Source organism: Balaenoptera ricei, chromosome X (assembly GCF_028023285.1).
Source record: "Balaenoptera ricei isolate mBalRic1 chromosome X, mBalRic1.hap2, whole genome shotgun sequence".
In the NCBI taxonomy this organism is placed as follows: Eukaryota; Metazoa; Chordata; class Mammalia; order Artiodactyla; family Balaenopteridae; genus Balaenoptera; species Balaenoptera ricei.
Window position 1 is genome coordinate 24,598,815 of NC_082660.1, and position 20,448 is coordinate 24,619,262.

Consider the following 20,448-nt stretch of genomic DNA (forward strand, 5'->3'; position numbering starts at 1 on the left):
ATAGGGTGTCACTCCTATGACGGTGTTTTGTTATGCATGAATCTGTCATAGCAGATGAGAGACAGACAGACACAGAGACAGAGATTCTCCTGGTGGCTTTGAAGAAGCAAAGAGCCATTTTGTGAACTGCGTGTGAAAGGGGCCATGCGGCAGGGAACTGTAGCTGTCCTCCAGTAGGCAGCCAGGGACCTCAGTCACACAGCCGTAAGCGAATTAATTCTGTCAACAGCCTGAATAAGCTTGAAAGCAGATTCTTCTCTAGTCAAGCGTCCCATAAGACTCTAGCCAGCCAATATCTTGATTGCATCTTGAGTAGAGGACCCTGCCAAGCCATGCCCAGACTCTTGGCCCACAGAAACTGCAAGATAATAAAATTGTGTTGCTTTAAGCCGCTATCTCTGTGGTAATCTGTTTTGCAACAGCAGAAAACTAATACAGTAGGAAATAGCTTGAATTAGCTCTAGAACTTGATAGGAACCAGAGCTTGGTGTAGGTGGGGAAATAAATGTATATACTTTTATCATCTCACAGTGAGGAGTGGGAATCATTTAGAAGGTAGAATTGCCATGGTTAAATAAAGGTCATCTACCGCAAATTTTTTTAGGATCACAAATAATATTTTTAGATCTATTATTTCTTTTAATTCAAGTGAATAGCTATGCTCCATTATAGACTGTTAAGAATGACTATCAATATTTTTTCTGTTTCACTTCCCTGTAAAATGTCAATGAAATGGATTAACTTCAATGTTATTCATACTCATGTTCAATAAATTCATACTCATTCTTTCAACAGGAAATGTCCCCAGCTGTCACATAAATTTATGATACATGGGGAATCATGATTTTTATTGAAGTTTACTATCTTTAAAGTAAAACTAATTTAAGATTCATGAAGAAGTAATATATCAGCCTAATAGAATCCTGTCATAGTGTATCAGAACCGATTACAATGTTGGCATTGTAGCTACTTTGCCCATAATTCTCTTTCAAAAACTATCCTTAGGAGAAGCACAATTGAGTCTTTCAGAGCATACCTTATGAATGGGTACAAAATGAGTGGACTGAAGTACATATGACCTTCCCAAAGGTCATTTCCTGATAAACTGATGACAAAACGGGATTTACTCTTCCTGATAGTCTTCAATTTCCTGGGAAGCTTCATAGATATTATTTTTGCTTCATTAATACCCACTGATTATATCACAGAATTTGTACTGATTAGAATTATTGGGGCCTAGGGCAGGCCACCCCAAAATATGCCTCAATGGCATACTGATTATTTTGAATTAAAGTTACTTAAGAAACGGCCAATGCAAGAGGGGCACTCTGACCCTCCTTCCTGTTTCCCCGAAAGCGGGAAATAAATCTCCCACGTGAAAGGTGCACTCCCTGTATCTGGAGGTAGAAGGACACCCTTATCCCAGAGACAGGGAATTCAGGGCTGAGAAGCTTGCATACGCAAACTTGCTACTTCCTTACTAATGGACTACCCAAGCCCAAACTTTGCTTAAATTCCTTTCTAATTAAGCACCCAAACCTAAGTTTCTTTGTCCTGTCAATTCCTCTCAAATTTATTGTTTCTTTGTCTAAAAAGTATAAAAGCTGCCTGCTTTGACCACTTCATAGGAGTCCTATTTCTATGAGACCTCTGTACACACAAATTAAATTTGTTTCTTTTTCTCCTGTTAATCTGTCTTGTCTTAACTTTATTATTAGTTCAGCCTCAAGAACTCAAGGGTGGTAGAGGGAGAAATTTCCCCCTCCCCAACAGAATATAACAAGTATCTGCTGAAAGTTACAACATTTTCTTTCCTGCTCAGACACACCTCCACAATGACCATTTCATACCCACCAATTCTACCATTTTTGCCTGCATCTTTATGTTTTATTAACTAATTTTAAAATACGGATGATGATCAAGTAAAGGCACTGTTCACAACACACATTCCTCTTACAGCACTCAGCTATTCAGAATATCAACTTTTATAAGCCTTGGTTCTCAGGATATCAACGAAATTTGCATTTACAGATGTGAATATTCAGTCCGTATCATCACAGAAACTTAACTGTTTTGGTTTTCTTTTGTACAATAGATGAATAAATATAATTATTTATAATTATTTTCCCTCATCCTTAGGAGGGTTTGGAAGATTAAGTAAATCCTTATTACCACAAAAAGGAGAGAAAATAATTTCTTAGTTGCTAATGATTCAGTCTTTGGGATCAAATGCCATCCTAATTTATTATGTAAGGGAAATAGGGGAACAAAAATAAGAGGAAATGGGGATGAAGGAATACAGAGCGTATGTGGGATAGAGGAAGACTTCAAAGAAGAGGAACTAGTGTTGGTTATTAGAAGTAGGTGCAAAAGCTTAATTATTGATTCTGAGGCAGCTGCAGAAAACGCATTGGGGCTTACTCTCTGGGAAGATATGGATGAGTAGAAATAAGATGGAATATCTCATGAAGCAGAGTTTAATACATAATATCTGTGTAGAAGCTGATTCTTCACCTGTGAACCACCAATTCTTTCCTTGAATAAAAACTCATGTCACATTCTCAAGCTTGTTGATCTTTACCTCCTTCCAAAGACAAACCTGCTCTGATTTCAATCAGTATCTTACCTACTGAATGGCCCAGAAGGAGATTCTTGGCAGTGCTGGAAAGCTTTACTTAGCTTAATGTCCTGGGACACTGGTATTGCACAATGGGAGACTCTAGATGTTTGCTATGATGAACTTTTAGTAAGAATTGGGACCACCTGCATCAACATGGTTTAACAGTTAAGACTGAGAACTGAGGCCACCTTTGTCAACATGATTACAATATCTGTTCTCTGGAACTTCTTGCCCTAGAAGATAAAACTTTTAAACCAATATATAACTGCACTTTTTGCTTCAAGAAATTGTTACAAGCCAATTTGGCCAGGCAGACAGTTTATTCATGAGGGCAAACAGATCTCCTTTAAGGATAACAGATTGTTCACGTTAGCAAATAGCTCACTTATCAAACAAGAGTTGACTCATCAAGACGCGTGTCAAGATGCCTACCTAGGGAAGTTCATCAACTGTAACTTATTATAGCCATACTTTGCTGGTCTCCATCAGTTTCCTGTCTTGGAAGACCCACCTTAAACCACTTGATTTCAGACCCCATGACTCTATAAATATTCTCTCCTGACACCCTATCCTGATATAATATTAAGACTGTCATAGTAGTGTCCTCCTTCACCGAAGTAAATCCAATTAAGTTTGTTTCCTTAATTAATAAGTTTTCTGGTGGTCTCTTGGGGAATCAACAGTAGCAAAGCAACTGAATGAATCTGAACTTCAGTGGTGGGGTTGAATGAAACAGTCTGTGAGCACTTCTATTACACTCATAGAAAAGGTTGATGTGTCAACATTTTACCAGTGATAATTTAATGTCAGTTCCCCTTTGGGTCTATTTTTTAAGTGATCCATGATGTATTCCACAAGATAAAAGGAAATTAAGATTAAACAGAATATAGTAGACGGGAACAATAAAATCCAGTAATTTATCATTAACTGATACTTATCTCTAACACCTCTTTGCAGAAAAGAAAAAGAAACATCACTCCTTCAGTTGACAAAGTGTGTTATATGTTGCATCTTAGGAATTTACAAGAACAAACACCAAGCTCTACGGTGTGACTGTGTACGTGTCTCTGTGTGTACATCAGTGATGTGTAAGTTTGTCTACAGATGAAAGAGGAGCATATGTCATGTGCACTCCTTACTAAGCATCTCAAACAGGCCCAGTAGGATCTCTCCTTTCAAATGAATCAGATACTATTCACAAACAAGTCAAATGCTACATAAACTCTGAACCTCTAACCAACACTTTAGATAGCCCTATAAATTGTAGGGACAAAATTTTGTATTGGTAACCTGTGTTTAGGCCAACATTTAAAAATAAGATTCCTGTAAAGCACTTTCTTGGTAAAATAATTGGAAATTTAATTCAAAACTAGCTTTGGTATGCTTTCTGTCAAATTCCTTCTTTCAGTATCGTCAGGAACATGAGACTCCTTTTTAAATAAACAGTTTTCCACTGGATTGTAATTATTGCTTTTCATAATCAGTTCGTCGAAAACTTTTGCATATTTTATGTGATTTTCCTTTGTCGTTATAAAGGAAACAAAATTTCTTTATAAAGATGCATTTTGTTCCACCAGGTTTTAATTATTGCTTTTCATAATCAATTTATCACTTTTTGGCCACTGTAGTGGTAGTCCACCTTTCAGGCTACCCTCCTATTGCTCCAACTTTAGTTGATGATCTCTGCCAGACATCAATACACAATGACATACCAATAATAATCATTTTGTTTCATACATTTATTTATTTATTTTTGGCTGCATTGGGTCTTTGTTGCTGCGCGTGGGCTTTCTCTAGTTGCGGCGAGCGGGGGCTACTCTTCGTTGCGGTGCACAGGCTTCTCAGGCTTCTCATTGCAGTTGCTTCTCTTGTTGTGGAGCACGGGCTCTAGGCGTGCGGGCTTCAGTAGTTGTGGCACGTGGGCTCTAGAGTGCAGGCTCGGTAGTTGTGACGTACGAGCTTTGTTGTTCCGCGGCACGTGGGATCTTCCTGGACCAGGGTTCGAACCTGCGTCCCCTGAATTGGCAGGCGGATTCTTAACCATTGCGCCACCAGGGAAGTCCCCCAATAATAATCATTTTAACTCAGACATTCAAAATTTTCAAAAGACTGTAGCAACCCAGTGTTAACTTCAGAATTTTCTCCATGAGAAGCAGTTAAATGTGACAAATCACATCTGGAATTAGTAGAATGACCTCTACTTCTATTAGGGCTTACAGGACTAAAGGGAGGGCTCCTAACAACTGTTAGAAGACCTGTGTCCAGGATAGACCCCAATAAGAATAGCAACAACTTCAAAGACTTTAGGTGTAGGCCAACCAATAGCCTCAGGTAAGATTATGTTGATGCCATAACTCAGAATGTCCCATCAGCCTTGTGTTTCCTTTGATGACTTTGATCAAAGAAGCAAAAGGCAGAAGTTTATTCTCTACTTTAGTGGGGATGTTTTGACCTGTTACATTTGACTCAACTCCAAGAAACTAATTTCAGTTTGCTATGTTGAAAAGACATCTTGGGTTAAATGACTCATGCCCATTTCCCTGCATCAGAGTACAAATAAAGAACATTATCACTATAGTGAATTCACTATAGCTTCATTTTTACATCTAAGTGATGTGCTACTTACAGACTTTCTGACAACTCTAAACATTAGCATAGTTTTGTAAATAAGTTTTAGGCAAATTGATGGATGTTGTATACTTGCTCTACATATATAAAAATGTCATTGCCTCTTATGGTCAGGTTATACAATACTGTGACCTCATCCCTCCCCAGGTTTTCCTCCCAAAACAGTACATAGTTCTGTTTCTGTACAATTTTTCCCCACGAACTAGCTTAACCTGATAAGAATAACAATTATTGCTAATGGCACATCCCTTGGTAGAGAAGCTGAGGATGATACAGTCTTCAGGTCCTAGCTGCTTTTTTGACAATTTTAGAGAATAGCAGAATTGTTGTAGGCTTCACTTTACCACTGCAATTAATATGACTCCCATACCCTGGATTTGAGAAGCAAACTGGGACGTACTTTGCCTTGGCCTCGGTCTAGGTACTACCCAAATATGATAATAATTCACAGTATTTTACCTTGATCAATATAGTATTAATTCCAACATTTTGGACTCTCATTATTTCCACAAGGCAAGATTGAATACACCATGGATAGATAATCAGTTTTTTGTGGGTTTATATATACAAGCTTAAGAATGGTGATATACAAAATATTTAACAGCCAGTGTGGCACAGGCAACAACCAGTCATTATGGACACCTGTGTGGTTGTATAGGTGAATACTAGCTGAATACCGGTTCTAAGCATAAATCTAAATTACCGGAGGCAACTGCAGAGAAAATGCAAAGGAGAGGAGAAACACATAACGTGGCTTTTTGGACATAGATATGGGAGACAAAAGCAGTCTCAAAAATGTTTGAAAACTAGAATTTTAGCAAATTCAAAATATGCAGCCCAGCTACTTTCTTCTCTGTTACACAACTCTGATTTTCTTTTATATGTAACCTAGTATAGGGTGGTAAAGTGACTTAGAATGTTGATACACTGTTTTAATAAATTACTTGGGAATGTTATATATTCATTTAAAATTAATAATACACTATGTTCACTTTAAACTAAAAATATTTTAAGGTGTCTTAGTTGGAAAATGTGAAAAAATTATAGCACTAGTTAATACATAGCAACTTATTTTCATTAAGGTAGTTGTGCTATTATTATTAATTGATTATAAATGTTTGCTGATTAAGTTATTTGATTAGAAAACTGGTAAAGGTATTTTTTCCCCCTAGTATAGTTGTTTTGGGACAGTTTAGCTTAGTGCAGTAAAACAGCTGAAGTGATTGATTTGTTGTATGTCATATATAATCTTATCTGTATTAGTATTATGTAAAACAAAGTTAGATAAAGTTAAGGCTTTATTTAAAAAATAAATAATGTAAAAGATTGTTGAGTCCTCTAAATACACTAAAAATATACAGTGAACTTGATCAGAATTCCTGTTTATATACTATATTAGCTTCCTACTGCTGTTGTAATAAAGTACCACAAAGTTAGGAGCTTAAAACAACACAAATGTATTATCTTACAGTTCTGGAGGTCAGAAGTCTAAAATGGGTCTTATATCTGGGTATCAACCAGGCTGCTTTCCTTCTGGGAACTCTAGGGGAGAATCATTCCCTTGCTTTTCCAGCTACTACAGGTTACCTGAATTCCTTGGCTCATGGTCCCTTCCTCTATCCTCAAATCTAACAACTTAACAACTTCAAATCTCTCTCTGAAAGTGACTCTCCTGCTTTCATTTTACATTTAGGAGTCTTGTGATTATATTGGCCCATCCAGACAATATGGTTATAACCTCCTCATCTCAAGATCTTTAACTAAATTACATCTGCAAAATCCCTTTTGCCATTTATGGTCACATATTCATAGGTTCCAGGGATTAGGATTTGGTTATCTTTGGGGAACATTATTCTGCCTAACACATACCAACTAATTAAAATGATTAACATATTCTAACTCTTGCTTAAAGCAGGTCCAAAAGTAAATCTACCTGACAAGCTTTTTTTTTTCTTCTAAAACTAAATTACCTGCATATAACTTGGAGATACTAAACAATTTGAAAATAAATTAGGGGCTTCCCTGGTGGCACAGTGGTTAAGAATCCACCTGCCAATGTAGGGGACACGGGTTCAAGCCCTGGCCTGGGAAGATCCCAAATTCCACAGAGCAAATAAGCCCATGTGCCACAACTACTGAGCCTGCGTTCTAGAGCCCGCGAGCCACAACTACTGAGCCTAAGTGCCACAACTACTGAAACCCATGTGCCTAGAGCCCGTGCTCCACAACAAGAGAAGCCACCACAACGAGAAGCCTGCACACCGCAGTGAAGAGTAGTCCCCGCTCGCCGCAACTAGAGAAAGCCCGCACGTAGCAGCAAAGACCCAATGCAATCAAAAAATAAATAAAATAAATAAATTTATAAAAATAAATTAAAAAAACAAATTACTTATATATCTCACATGGTGAAGTTTCTCATCTTTAGTCAAGACCAGTAAGATCAGAGATTATAAAAATTTTTTTAAATCAGCAAATTTTTGAATCAGTGTTTAGAAGCCAATTACTATTATATATTTTCATATGCTTTATCAAACATTTTAGATACTGGAAAGAAACCCTCAATAACAGGAGGGAAACTGAAAAATTCACAAATATGTGAAAATTAAATGACACACTCCTAAATAACCAATGGGTCAAGGAAGAAATCAAAAAGGAAATCAGAGAGTATCTTGGGATAAACAAAAATTAAAATACAACATACCAAAACTTATGGGATACAGCAAAAGCAGTTCCAAGAGGGAGGTCTACAGCATTAAATTCCTACAATAATAAAAAGAAAATCTCAAACAACCCAAGTTTACCCCTCAAGGAATCAGAAAAAGGAGAACTAAGCCCAAAGTTAGTAGAAGGAAGAAAATAATAAATATGAGAGCAGAAATAAATGAAATAGAGACTAGAAATAAAACAGAAAAAACAATCAAAGAAACTAAGAGTTTGGGGGTTTTTTTTGTTTGTTTGTTTGTTTTTAAGATAAACAAAACTGATTGAACTTTAGCTAGGCTAACCAAGAAAAAAAGAGAGGACTCAAAAAAGAAAACAAAAAAACCCCAAATTCTAAATGAAGAGGAGACATTTATCCAACTGACACCAAAGAAATACAAAGGATTGTAAGAGGCTACTATGAACAATTATATGCCAATAAACTGGATAACTTAGAAGAAATGGAAAAGTTCATAGAAACATAAAACCTAGTAAGATCTTTAAAAATCTTAACAGAGCAATAATAACCAAGGAGTTTGAAAAGCTGGGGGAAAATTTCCTTGACATGGGTCTTGGCAATGATTTTTTTTGGATATGACACCCAAAGCACAGGCAACAAACGCAAAAGTAAACAAGTGGGACTACATCAAACCAAAAAGCTTCTGCACAGCAAAGAAAATCATCAACAAAATGAAAGGCAACCTACTGAACGGGAAAAAATATTTGCAAATCATATAATTGATTAAGAGTTAATATCCAAATATACAACTCGTTAGCAAACTCTTACAACTCAATAGCAGGAAAACAAACAATCCAATTAAAAAATGGGCAGAGGGCTTCCCTGGTGGCGCAGTGGTTGAGAATCTGCCTGCTAATGCAGGGGACACGGGTTCGAGCCCTGGTCTGGGAAGATCCCACATGCCGCGGAGCAACTAGGCCTGTGAGCCACAACTACTGAGCCTGCACGTCTGGAGCCTGTGCTCCGCAACAAGAGAGGCCACGATAATGAGAGGCCCGCGCACCACGATGAAGAGTGGCCCCCACTTGCCGCAACTAGAGAAAGCCCTCGCACAGAAACGAAGACCCAACACAGCTAAATAAATAAATAAATAAATTAATTAATTAATTAATAATAATTTAAAAAAAAAAAAAATGGGCAGAGGACCTGAATAGACATTTTTCCAAAGAAGACATACAGATGGCCAACAGGCATATGAAAAGATTCTCAATATCACTAATCAGGGAAATGCAAATCAAAACCACAACGAGATATCACCCTTAGAATGGCTATTATCAAAAAGACAAGAAACAACAAGTATTGGCAAGAATGTGGAGAAAAAGGAACCTTCCCGCACTGTTGGTGGGGATGTAAATTGGTGCAGCCACTATGGAAAATAGTACAGAGGTTCCTCAAAAAATTAAAAATAGAGCTACCATACCATCTAGCAATCCTACCTCTGGGTATATGTGAAGGAAATAAAATCAGTATCTCAAAGATATCTGCACCTCCATGTTCAGTGAAGCACTATTCCACGACACTGAAACAACCTATGTTATCATGGATGGAAGAATGGATGTATACACACACACATACACAATGGAATATTATTCAGCTTAAAAAAGAATGAATTCTTCCCATTGGTGATAACATGGATAGACCTGAACAGCATTATGCTAAGTGAAATAAGGCAGACGGAGAAAGACCAACATTCAAATGTGAAATCTAAAAAAAACTGTCAAACGTATAGAAACAGAAAGTAGAATGGTGGTTGCCAGGTGCTGGGGGGTGGAGGAAATTGAAAGATGTTGGTCAAAGTGTACAAACTTCCAGTTATAAGGTAAATAAGTTCTGAGGATTAACTGTACAGCATGGTGACTATAGTGTATTATCTACTTGAAAGTTGCTAAGAGAGTAGATCTTATAGGTTCTCATCATACAGAAAATAATTGTAATTCTGTGAGGTGATGAATGTGTTGACTAACCTTATTGTGGCAATCATTTCACAATATATGTGTATCAAATCATCATGTTGTACACCTTAAACTTACATAATATTATATTTCAATTATATTTCAATAATGGTGGGGGGGGGAAAGCCACTCTACTAGGATACATTCATTGACATTGTTAAGCAATATTTTAGAATGAGAAGAAATACGGACTTAGAAAAATATTGAATGATTGTTGCTATAATTATTCTATGTATTTTAAAATGCTCTTTTCTAGGCATATTGTTGCTCAGGGATTCTTTCCAACACATATGTCAAAGCAGAGACCTGAGGGTGACAAGAAGGCAAAACCATTTAATATTATAATTAATATTGGACTGCTGACTTCTGAAACTCTTCCTGAGAGTAAGAAAAATAGACCCCTAACTTGTTTAAATAAATGTCATTTCTGGACCTTGTGACCAGCACCTGAATATAGTTCCAATTGCTACAGTTCTAAAAGTCTTTCTTAATTCAAAATTATTGTGCATTGGAGTGAGTAACTGATTTAATGTCTTGAGGCAGGAAAAAGTAAATAATGAATTGGAAGACTTCGTTGCCAGAAAAGAAAGATGCCTTTAAAGCAGATCTACAGTAGGGCTAAAAGGTCAAAGCTGTGCCCTATAAAAGCTCCCACTGGCCAAGTTGTGAAACACTGAAAAAGAGAGTAATAATTACAATTATTTGGAACTTGTTTTATCTGTGAAAAGCCTTGGGTCTATAATGATACTTGCCAATGGAAAAGTTAATTTAAAATGTACCAAAGTTAATTATAAATATAAAAGAAGATGACAAACAGAAGAATATGCTTAAATACAATGGCAACCTATTCAGAATTTCTTATTTTTTAAATTTTCTTTTCATTTTAGTTATGGGTTGCTACATAGATTGTATCTCCATTAAGTAAGGAAAACTGGCCATTAGGAACTGTAGGAAAGATACATAATTCTCTGAAGTTAGGCACTGTATTAAAATCAGGACAAATAACCAGCACTGGTGTTCAGACACAACGACCTGACAAATGAGGATACAGCGATGAGTTCCAAGATGATAGATTAGCTGAAAATCCAGAGACAGGAACTGATCACATAGACACAATGTGTGCTCTTCTTGGAGCAGACACATTTACATAAACCTAATATCTAATAATAAATTCCTGTAAGGCATTATGAAGTAACTTCGAAACTGAGGAAGAATACTCTCAGATCAAGACTTGTTGGGCATGTAAGTAGAGGGAGACACACAATCTGAGATCAGGTGTGGATTTGGAAATTCCAATTGAATTACCAATGAATATTAACTCTACAAGGGACCCAGCCTGTAAATTTTGGCTTAGGTGTGAATCCCTTTCAAAGATAAAATTATAGCCCATGTCTTGGCCAGAATTAGCAACTGTGGTTGATCTGACATTGCACTGTTTCTCTTGGGGATCTACTAGTATTTCTGTAATCTCAAGTAGAATTACACATGTATAGTATTAATAAAGAAATAGGACAAGTCGTCAATGTTGGTATTTTAATATTGGTTTCAGTGTATAAATAATAATAAGTTTTATTATCATAGTAAAAATTTATATATGACAAATGTACTAGAAAGAGTTGAGAATCTCTGACATACTGGACTTACTGTATAGATACATTTAAGAGCATTTGACTAAGTCTGTAATCAACATTTAAATGTGTAGCAATACTTAGTGTATTTATTTTAATATTATTTGTGCCAGAATATTTAAACATTTTTTAATCGATTCATGGAAATATAACTTTATTGAGTATCAGAAAACAGTGGTAAATATTTCTCTCCATACACAAATGACCTTCTGTTAGCAACATTCCCTGCAACACTGTGTAAGGCCCATAATATTCTCTAAAGGCCAAACTCCATAAGAAATTATCACTTCCAGAACAATGTACACACAAAATTTTGTTAGTAGCCATTCATATTCAAATTTGAAATAATGATGATGAAACCAGCATCAGTTGTACAAATGACACACACTCAAAACAAAGGAAAACTACACCATGAAAAAAAGCATTCTAAAAAGTATTTTCACCATCTTAAAGAAATAAGTGGTAGGGACCTACAAGATGGTGGAGGAGTAAGACGTGGAGATCACCTTCCTCCCCACAAATACATCAAAAATACTTCTACAAGTGGAACAACTCCTATAGAACACCTACGGAACACTGGCAGAAGACCTCAGACCTCCCAAAAGGCAAGAAATTCCCCACGTACCTGGGTAGGGCAAAAGAAAAAAGAAAAAACAGACAAAAGAACAGGGATGGGACCTGCACCAGTGGGAGGGAGCTGTGAAGGAGGAAAGGTTTCCACACACTAGGAAGCCCCTTCACTGGTGGAGATGGGGGTTGGGCGGGGGGAACCTTCGGAGCCAAGGAGGAGAGCGCAGCAACAGGGGTGCAGAGGGCAAAGTGGAGAGATTCCTGCACAGAGGATCGGCGCCGACCAGCACTCACCAGCCTGAGAGGCTTGTCGGATCACACGCCGGGGCAGGTGGGGGCTGGGAGCTGAGGCTCAGGCTTCAGAGGTCAGATCCCAGAGAGAGCACTGGGGCTGGCTGTGTGAACACAGCCTGAGCGGGCTAGTGCACCATAGCTAGCCAGGAGGGAGTCCGGCAAAATGTCTGGACCTGCCAAAGAGGCAAGAGACCACTGTTTTGGGGTGTGCGAGGAGAGAGGATTCCTTCCCTGTGTCCCCACAGAGGGCAGAGCATCACCTAAGTGAGCTCCAGAGATGGGCGTGAGCCACGGCTATCAGCTTGGACCCCAGAGACGGGCATGAAACGCTAATGCTGCTGCTGCTGCCACCCACTTTTATTCAATATAGTTTTGGAAGTCCTAGCCATGGCAATCAGAGAAGAAAAAGAAATAAAAGAATCCAAATTGGAAAAGAAGAAGTAAAACTGTCACTGTTTGCAGATGACATGATACTATACGTAGAAAATCCTAAAGATGCTACCAGAAAACTACTAGAGCTAATCAATGAATTTGGTAAAGCAGCAGGATACAAAATTAATGCACAGAAATTTCTAGCATTCCTATACACTAATGATGAAATATCTGAAAGAGAAATTAAGAAGCACTCCCATTTACCATTGCAACAAAAAGAATAAAACACCTAGAAATAAACCTACCTAAAGAGACAAAAGACCTGTATGCAGAAAACTATAAGACACTGATGAAAGAAATTAAAGATGATACAAACCTATGGGGAGAGATACCGTGTACTTGGATAGGAAGAATCAACATTGTGAAAATGACTATACTACCCAAAGCAATCTACAGATTCCACGCAATCCCTATCAAACTACCAAGGGCATTTTTCACAGAACTAGAACAAAAAATTTCACAATTTGTATGGAAACACAAGAGACGCCAAATTGCCAAAGCAACCTTGAGAAAGAAAAACGGAGCTGGAAGAATCAGGCTCCTGGACTTCGGAATATACTACAAAGGTACAGTAATCAAGACAGTATGTTGCTGGCACAAAAACAGAAATATAGATCAATGGAACAGTATAGAAAGCCAAGAGATAGACTCATGCACATATGGTCACCTTATCTTTGATAAAGGAGGCAAAAATATGCAAGGGAGAAAAGACAGCCTCTTCAATAAGTGGTGCTGGGAAAACTGCACAGCTATATATAAAAGAATAAAATTCGAACACTTCCTAACACCATACACAAAAATAAACTCAAAACGGATTAAAGACTTAAATGTAAGGCCAGACACGATAAAACTCTTAGAGTAAAACATAGGAAGAACACTCTATGACATAAATCACAGCAAGATCCTTTTTGACCCACCTCCTAGAGAAATGGAAATAAAAACAAAAATAAAGAAGTGGGACCTAATGAAACTTAAAAGCTTTTGCACAGCAAAGGAAACCATAAACAAGATGAAAAGACAACCCTCAGAATGGGAGAAAATATTTGCAAATGAAGCAACTGACAAAGGATTAATCTCCAAAATATACAAGCAGCTCATGCAGTTCAATATTAAAAAAAAAACAACCCAATCTAAAGCAGGCAGAAGACCTAAACAGACATTTCTCCAAAGTAGATATATAGATTTCCAACAAACACATGAAAGGATGCTCAACATCACTAATCATTAGAGCAATGCAAATCAAAACCACAATGAGGTATCATCTCTCACTGGTCAGAATGGCCATCATCAAAAAATCTACAAACAATAAATGCTGGAGAGGGTGTGGAGAAAAGGGAACCCTCTTGCACTGCTGGTGGGAATGTAAATTGATACAGACACTATGGAGAACAGTATGGAGGTTCCTTAAAAAACTAAAAATAGAACTACCATATGACCCAGTAATCCCACTACTGGGCATATACCCTGAGAAAACCATAATTCAAAAAGAGACATGTACCACAGTGTTCATTGTAGCACTATTTACCATAGCCAGGACATGGAAGCAACCTAAGGGTCCATCAACAGATGAATGGATAAAGAAGTTGTGGCACATATATACAATGGAATATTACTCAGCCATAAAAAGAAACAAAATTGAGTTATTTGTAGTGAGGTGGACGGACCTAGAGTCTGTCATACAGAGTCAAGTAAGTCAGAAAGAGAAAAACAAATACCACATGCTAACACATGTATATGGAATCTAAAAAAAAAAAAAATGGTTCTGATGAACCTAGGTACAGGACAGGAATAAACATGCAGACGTAGAGAATGTACTTGAGGACATGGGAAGGGGGAAGGGTAAGCTTGGACGAGGTGAGAGTGTAGAATTGACATATATACACTACCAAATGTAAAATAGATAGCTAGTGGGAAGTAGCCGCATAGCACAGGGAGATCAGTTCAGTGCTTTGTGACCACCTAGAGGGGTGGGATAGGGAGTGTGGGAGGGAGATGCAAGAGGGAGGGGATATGGGGATATATGTATACATATAGCTGATTCATTTTGTTATACAGCAGAAACTAACACAACATTATAAAGCAACTATACTCCAATAAGGATGTTAAAAAAAAAAAGAGGTCAGCAGGGACTCTAATAAATTCATTTACTACAAAAAAGAAAAAAGAGGAAACAAGTGACAAGGTTATTTTTCTTTTTCTTAAAAACAACACAGAACCATTTAATGTTCTGTGCAAATGCTTTAAAGAACATAATAAAAACATAACATTATAAATCAACTATGCCCCCACATAAAATAAAAAATTAAATTAAAAATAAATAAAACATGCTACAGAGAAGAAGAACATAATAAAGACTTCAGTACAGAGAAGGAAACAAATTATGAGTTGCTAGGGCTCCAGGAAGCCAAGGAAGAATATAAAACAATTCAGAGATTAAATACAAATTAGAATAAACACAAATGGAAGAGGCACTTGAATGAAAACATAATGAAGAACGTGGCTAGCAGGCATGAGATTATTACCAAAACAAAACTGAAAAGATCAGACCTGAAGAATAATGAAGGATTATGGAAATGAGAAATATGGAATAAAAATTAAACTTAAAAAGTATTTAAATGTAAAACAGAAGTTTTCAATGAAATAAAGATTTTAATATGTACACCAAAAGGGCACACTGTCTCTAGAAAAACTGAAATGAAATGCTTAATGCCGAGGCATATTGTGGTAAACCACTGAACATTAAATGTATTAAAACTATATAAATGGACATTGGCAGAGGCAGAGCAAGTCGTGTAGAAGGTGATGGAAAGTACAGTTGACTCTTGAAAAATGGGGACGGGTTGGGGGCAACCTCTCATCGTTGACCCCCCCACCAGTCAAAAATCCACCTATAACTTTACGATCAGCCTTCCATATACTGGTTCTGCATCCTTGGGTTCAACCAACTGCGGATGGGGTAGTACCATATTTATTGAAAACCATCTGCATGTGAGTGGTCCCGTGCAGTTCAAACTCATGTTGTTCAAGGGTCAACTGGGGACTTCCCTGGTGGCGCAGTGGTTGGGACTCCACGCTCCCCATGCCGGGGGCCTGGGTTCAATCCCTGGTCAGGGAACTAGATCCCACATGCATGTTGCAATTAAGAGTTCTCATGCCACAGCTAGGGAGCCCGCATGTCTCAACTAAGGAGCCCGCGAGCCACAACTAAGACCTGACACGACCAAATAAATAAATATTAAAAAAAAAAAAAAGGGTCAACTGTACATTGACTTCAGCCTTCTACAAATCAACATCAGCTGAAGATTATGCAGCAAAGTTATGCCATAGTGAGGGAGAAACCATGTTTCAAGAATTTTATACCCAGCCAAGTATCTCTTCAAGTGAAAAGACAATAGAAAATACTCTAAGGCAAGCAGTGCACTGGGCAGTCCCACGGCTCTGTCTCCTGCTACAACGGTGTGTGGACAGAACAGACCCAGGGGCGCCCCTTGCTCCCGCCTCCAACCCCCCTCCAACCTGTGTTCCACTCGCAACCTTCGGAACCAGCCGCTCAGCTGTCCTCGGCCACCGGGACCGCCAGCACCATATTTTGAGCTTAACGCCGTATTACCGATCCACCACGAGCTCCCAGATTCGTCAGAATGATTCCGCCGAGGTGGAGGCCGCCGTCAACCGCCTGGTCAACATGCACCTGCGGGCCTCGCGCACCTACCTCTCTCTGGGCTCCTATTTCCACCGCCACGACGCGGCTCTGGAGGGCCTGGGCCACTTTCTCCGCGAAGTGCCCGAGGGGAAGCGTGAGGGCGCCCAGCGCCTCTTGAAAATGCAGAAACAGCGCGGCGGCCGCGCCCTCTTCCAGGACGTGCAGAAGCGTCTCAGGATGAGCGGGGTGAAACCCAGGACGCTGTGGAAGCCGCCATTATCATGGAGCAGAACCTGAACCAGGCCCCTGCGGACCTGCACGCCCTGGGCTCTGCCCGCGCAGACCCCCGCCTCCGTGACTTCCCGGAGAGCCGCCGCCTAGATGAGCAGGTGAAACTCATCCAGAAGATGCGCGCTCACCTGACCAACCTCCGCAGGCCGGCCGGTCCCCAGGCGGGGCTGGGCGAGTCCCTCGTCGAAAGGCTCACCCTCCAGCACGACTAGGAGCCTCCGGAGCCCAGCGGCCTTTGAGGAGCCCCTCTGGCGTCAGGGCTTCTGCCTGAAGCCCCTCTCTGCAGCCACTAGGCAGCTTTTTAACCACCCTGGAGCGCTCTCCCAAGCCTTGGACCAAATGGAAACAATAAAGCTTTTTGCAGCAAAGAAAGAAAGAAAAGAAAGTACTCTAAGGCATATAATACCCAGAAAATACAGCTTCCCTCTCACAAATTAAACTCACAAACAAATACTACCTGATCATGAAACACAACTAATTAGTTGTGTGATTTAAAATAAAGAAATCAGGAATGACGGAAACGATGATAAGCAATGAATCAATTTAAATTTACTGAATTGATCCTATTGTAAGTTTAGAGTTCAAAAAGAGTACATAAATATGATAAAACTTGACAATAGTAAAATTATTATAAGTGAATAAAAGCTGAGGATGGAGAAGGTAAAGTTGGAATAAGTGGCTGACTGCCAATTTTCTCAAGTTTCCCAGGAAGGTGTCAAAATGTATCATGTAGATTTGAAACATAAACATGTATTGACACCAAAATGGCTCCAAATTCTTTATGTTTTTGAAAGTCTATTTTTACATTTAGTCGTATCATTTAGATTTTTCAAATAAACATTTATGTGAAGTGCTGCTATTCCATGTTTCCCTTCAGTTTATTTTGTTTTCACAAAACTAAATTACTTTCTAATTTAAAAAGAACACATAGAGTACAATTCTATTTTTGTAAAATGAGTAGAATTTTTGAGTATTTTAATTTTTATAAATGAACATGTTTCAATTTTTAATAAACCATACTGTCATTATTTTTTATTAAAGATACTTAAAAATATTTACATTTACAGATGTCTTGTAAGGACTACCAGACACCAAGGAGACACAAATAAAATGACAGGGTTGGATATGGCTAATCATAGTGTATCATTTGTAATTTAGAAGCCTGCATTAGGAATCACATTATATTTACGGAGACCTCACCAATCTTCGTCATTCTTTCATATTGCATTCACATAGACCAGACCTAACTGATTCTTAAGGAATAAGTGAGCAGTTGTGCTCTGCAACCACCAAGCTTCCAATTAAGGAAGTCCAATTAAAAGCTCATTTCTGTAATTGAGCAGAGATGTAATCAAGCTTAAAGAGAAGCAGAAGAACAAGATGCATGCAGTTTATTTAGGGGAATGGGCATAATGATTCTGAACTTTAATAATTTTAAAATGATATCTGTGCTTCCATAAAGTGCATTAAATTTCTCCTCTGTTGTCTTTAAGATCAATAGCTAAAATAAAGCCACCATGCCAGCATATTGGGAACAGCTAAAATTCAAAATATGAATAAGGTTTAGAAGCATGCAGGATTACAGACCAAAAACAGTCTTTTAAGCTCCTTGCTTCCAAAATGGTTATAAAGCACACATGCACAGGAAAGGTGTATGTTATCTTCATGCGCCACAGATTAGGATATCCAAACCCTAAACAAATGTAGAATTTTCTAGCACTCTTTAGTGAGATTATATCTAAATGAAATCACTGTTACTGTTTATTTAACTGAATTCTACATCTTTACTGAAGTTACCTTTCAATTTTTAAAAAAAAAAACTGGTTTGATTTTGATGGAAATTGTAATACGCTTAATTTATTGAAAAGGTTATATTTCTTAATAACACAATTGAAATCAATGCTATCAGGGGGACAGTAGTATTCATTTTGCCACAATATTGTGGGAATGAAACTAAACACATCTAGCATATTTATATACCAAGTAATATTCTGCATATTATTTCTTATAAACCTTTCAATAAAAAAGCTCATATTGTCTTTCTAGTGAAAATTTGAAATGTTTATCCAAACTAAATCAACAAATAAAATCTATTAAGCTTATTTTGTTTTAAGATATTATTGTGCTACCTTACACAACCAAGAATAGGAAATACAAATTACATACTATACTTTTGAAATGCAAAGTGTGACTCCTTAAGGAAGTGTTTTAAATTATTGCATGCTAATTTCAAAGGGATATTTTTTCCCAAATTTTGATATTTATAATTAATCAAAATACTTCAATCATTTTTTGTTTGGGGGAAGGGAGTTCAAAATGTGTAGAATAAATATATTACTTCCTTTCCCTAAATCCTAAAAGTAGTTATTTGTATATCCAGTCCAGTTAGAAAAATCAGTACGTAGTAATACTTCAGAAGTGCTGGTTTAGAACTTCATGAAAATTCCCCTAATAACAGTCACATTCTCTGTGGTCTAACATCTTATCCTTATAATTAACCTTCACCTTCAACCCAGAGCATGAAAAGATTATATAAACATCTGTCCTGTTTTCTTTATCCCTACTGCTACAAAATATTTTAAAATTACATCTGTTTGTCATAGTTCCAGTGTGAAAAACTTAAATTTCCACAGATGAACTTAAATTGCTTCAATGGCACTACAAAAAAACTAAGAATTAATAAAGTGCAAAATAGAAATAAATTGTTTCTTTGCTCCCTCACTAAAACCTTTAAGGTTTGGTGTTGAAAGCTTTATAAATTTATGCTCTTGACAAAAGAAAATTAAGAAAGGGTATTGTGGAATTCTAAGTAACGTTTATTCTTAATTGCTTGTTATACAAGCCAATGGTAAAGACATACATCTTACCAGAAATGTCATAAAGCATAATTTCATTACTATTTTCATATATGTGAAAGCAACTAAGGGAGGAGAAAAGTACGGTTGATTCTGGCCAAATAAATTTAAGGGTATGGTAAATAAATGGGAAATTATAAATATATTGGATTTTTTCTCTGACTTCTGTATACATTTAGTTGCAGAATGAAAAATTAAGATTCAAAATTTTCATAACAGTTCACAGTGGGAAAGCAGTAAGTATGTGTTGAATGAAGTATTGAACATAAAGCGAGTAGATGTAAGGAATTTTAATTTTATAATATTCATATGGAATATTCTGCTGGGTATTGTACAAACTCAGCACATTATCACAAATTTTCAGCCTAGATGATTATTCTTAAGGATGTTCTCCATCTGCCTTTCTAATGTTCTCAACCCTGTTCTCCCTCCTTTTCTTTCCATACTCTTCAACATCCTGGCCTTAAAACAACTGGCAAACCTTGACTTAACTTTCACCTCAGTGAACGTCCTGGTCTTTCTCAACTACACTGTTGTTTCTCTTTAGCTCAGTGTGGAATTCTTCCAAATTAACCTTTTAACACATACCGTCTCTATAGTCACTTTCCCAACCAAATTGGACCACCCTCTTGGGGAGTTCTTGGGTATACGCCAATTTTATATATAATATAATATAATATAATATAATTAATATAATATGATTAATATAATATAATTAATATAATATAATATAATATAATATGTAATCAAAATGTTGACCAAAGATCATTTTTAAAAACTTGAAATAGTATTCATCTCACTTGGACTATAAAGGCA

At 37.4% G+C, this 20,448-nt stretch overlaps 1 pseudogene; it reads left to right on the forward strand.

Moving 5' to 3' along the window:
- The first annotated feature begins 16,183 nt into the window (after positions 1 to 16,183).
- On the forward strand, positions 16,184 to 16,989 carry LOC132357917 (ferritin light chain-like; annotated as a pseudogene).
- Positions 16,990 to 20,448: the final 3,459 nt, after the last annotated feature.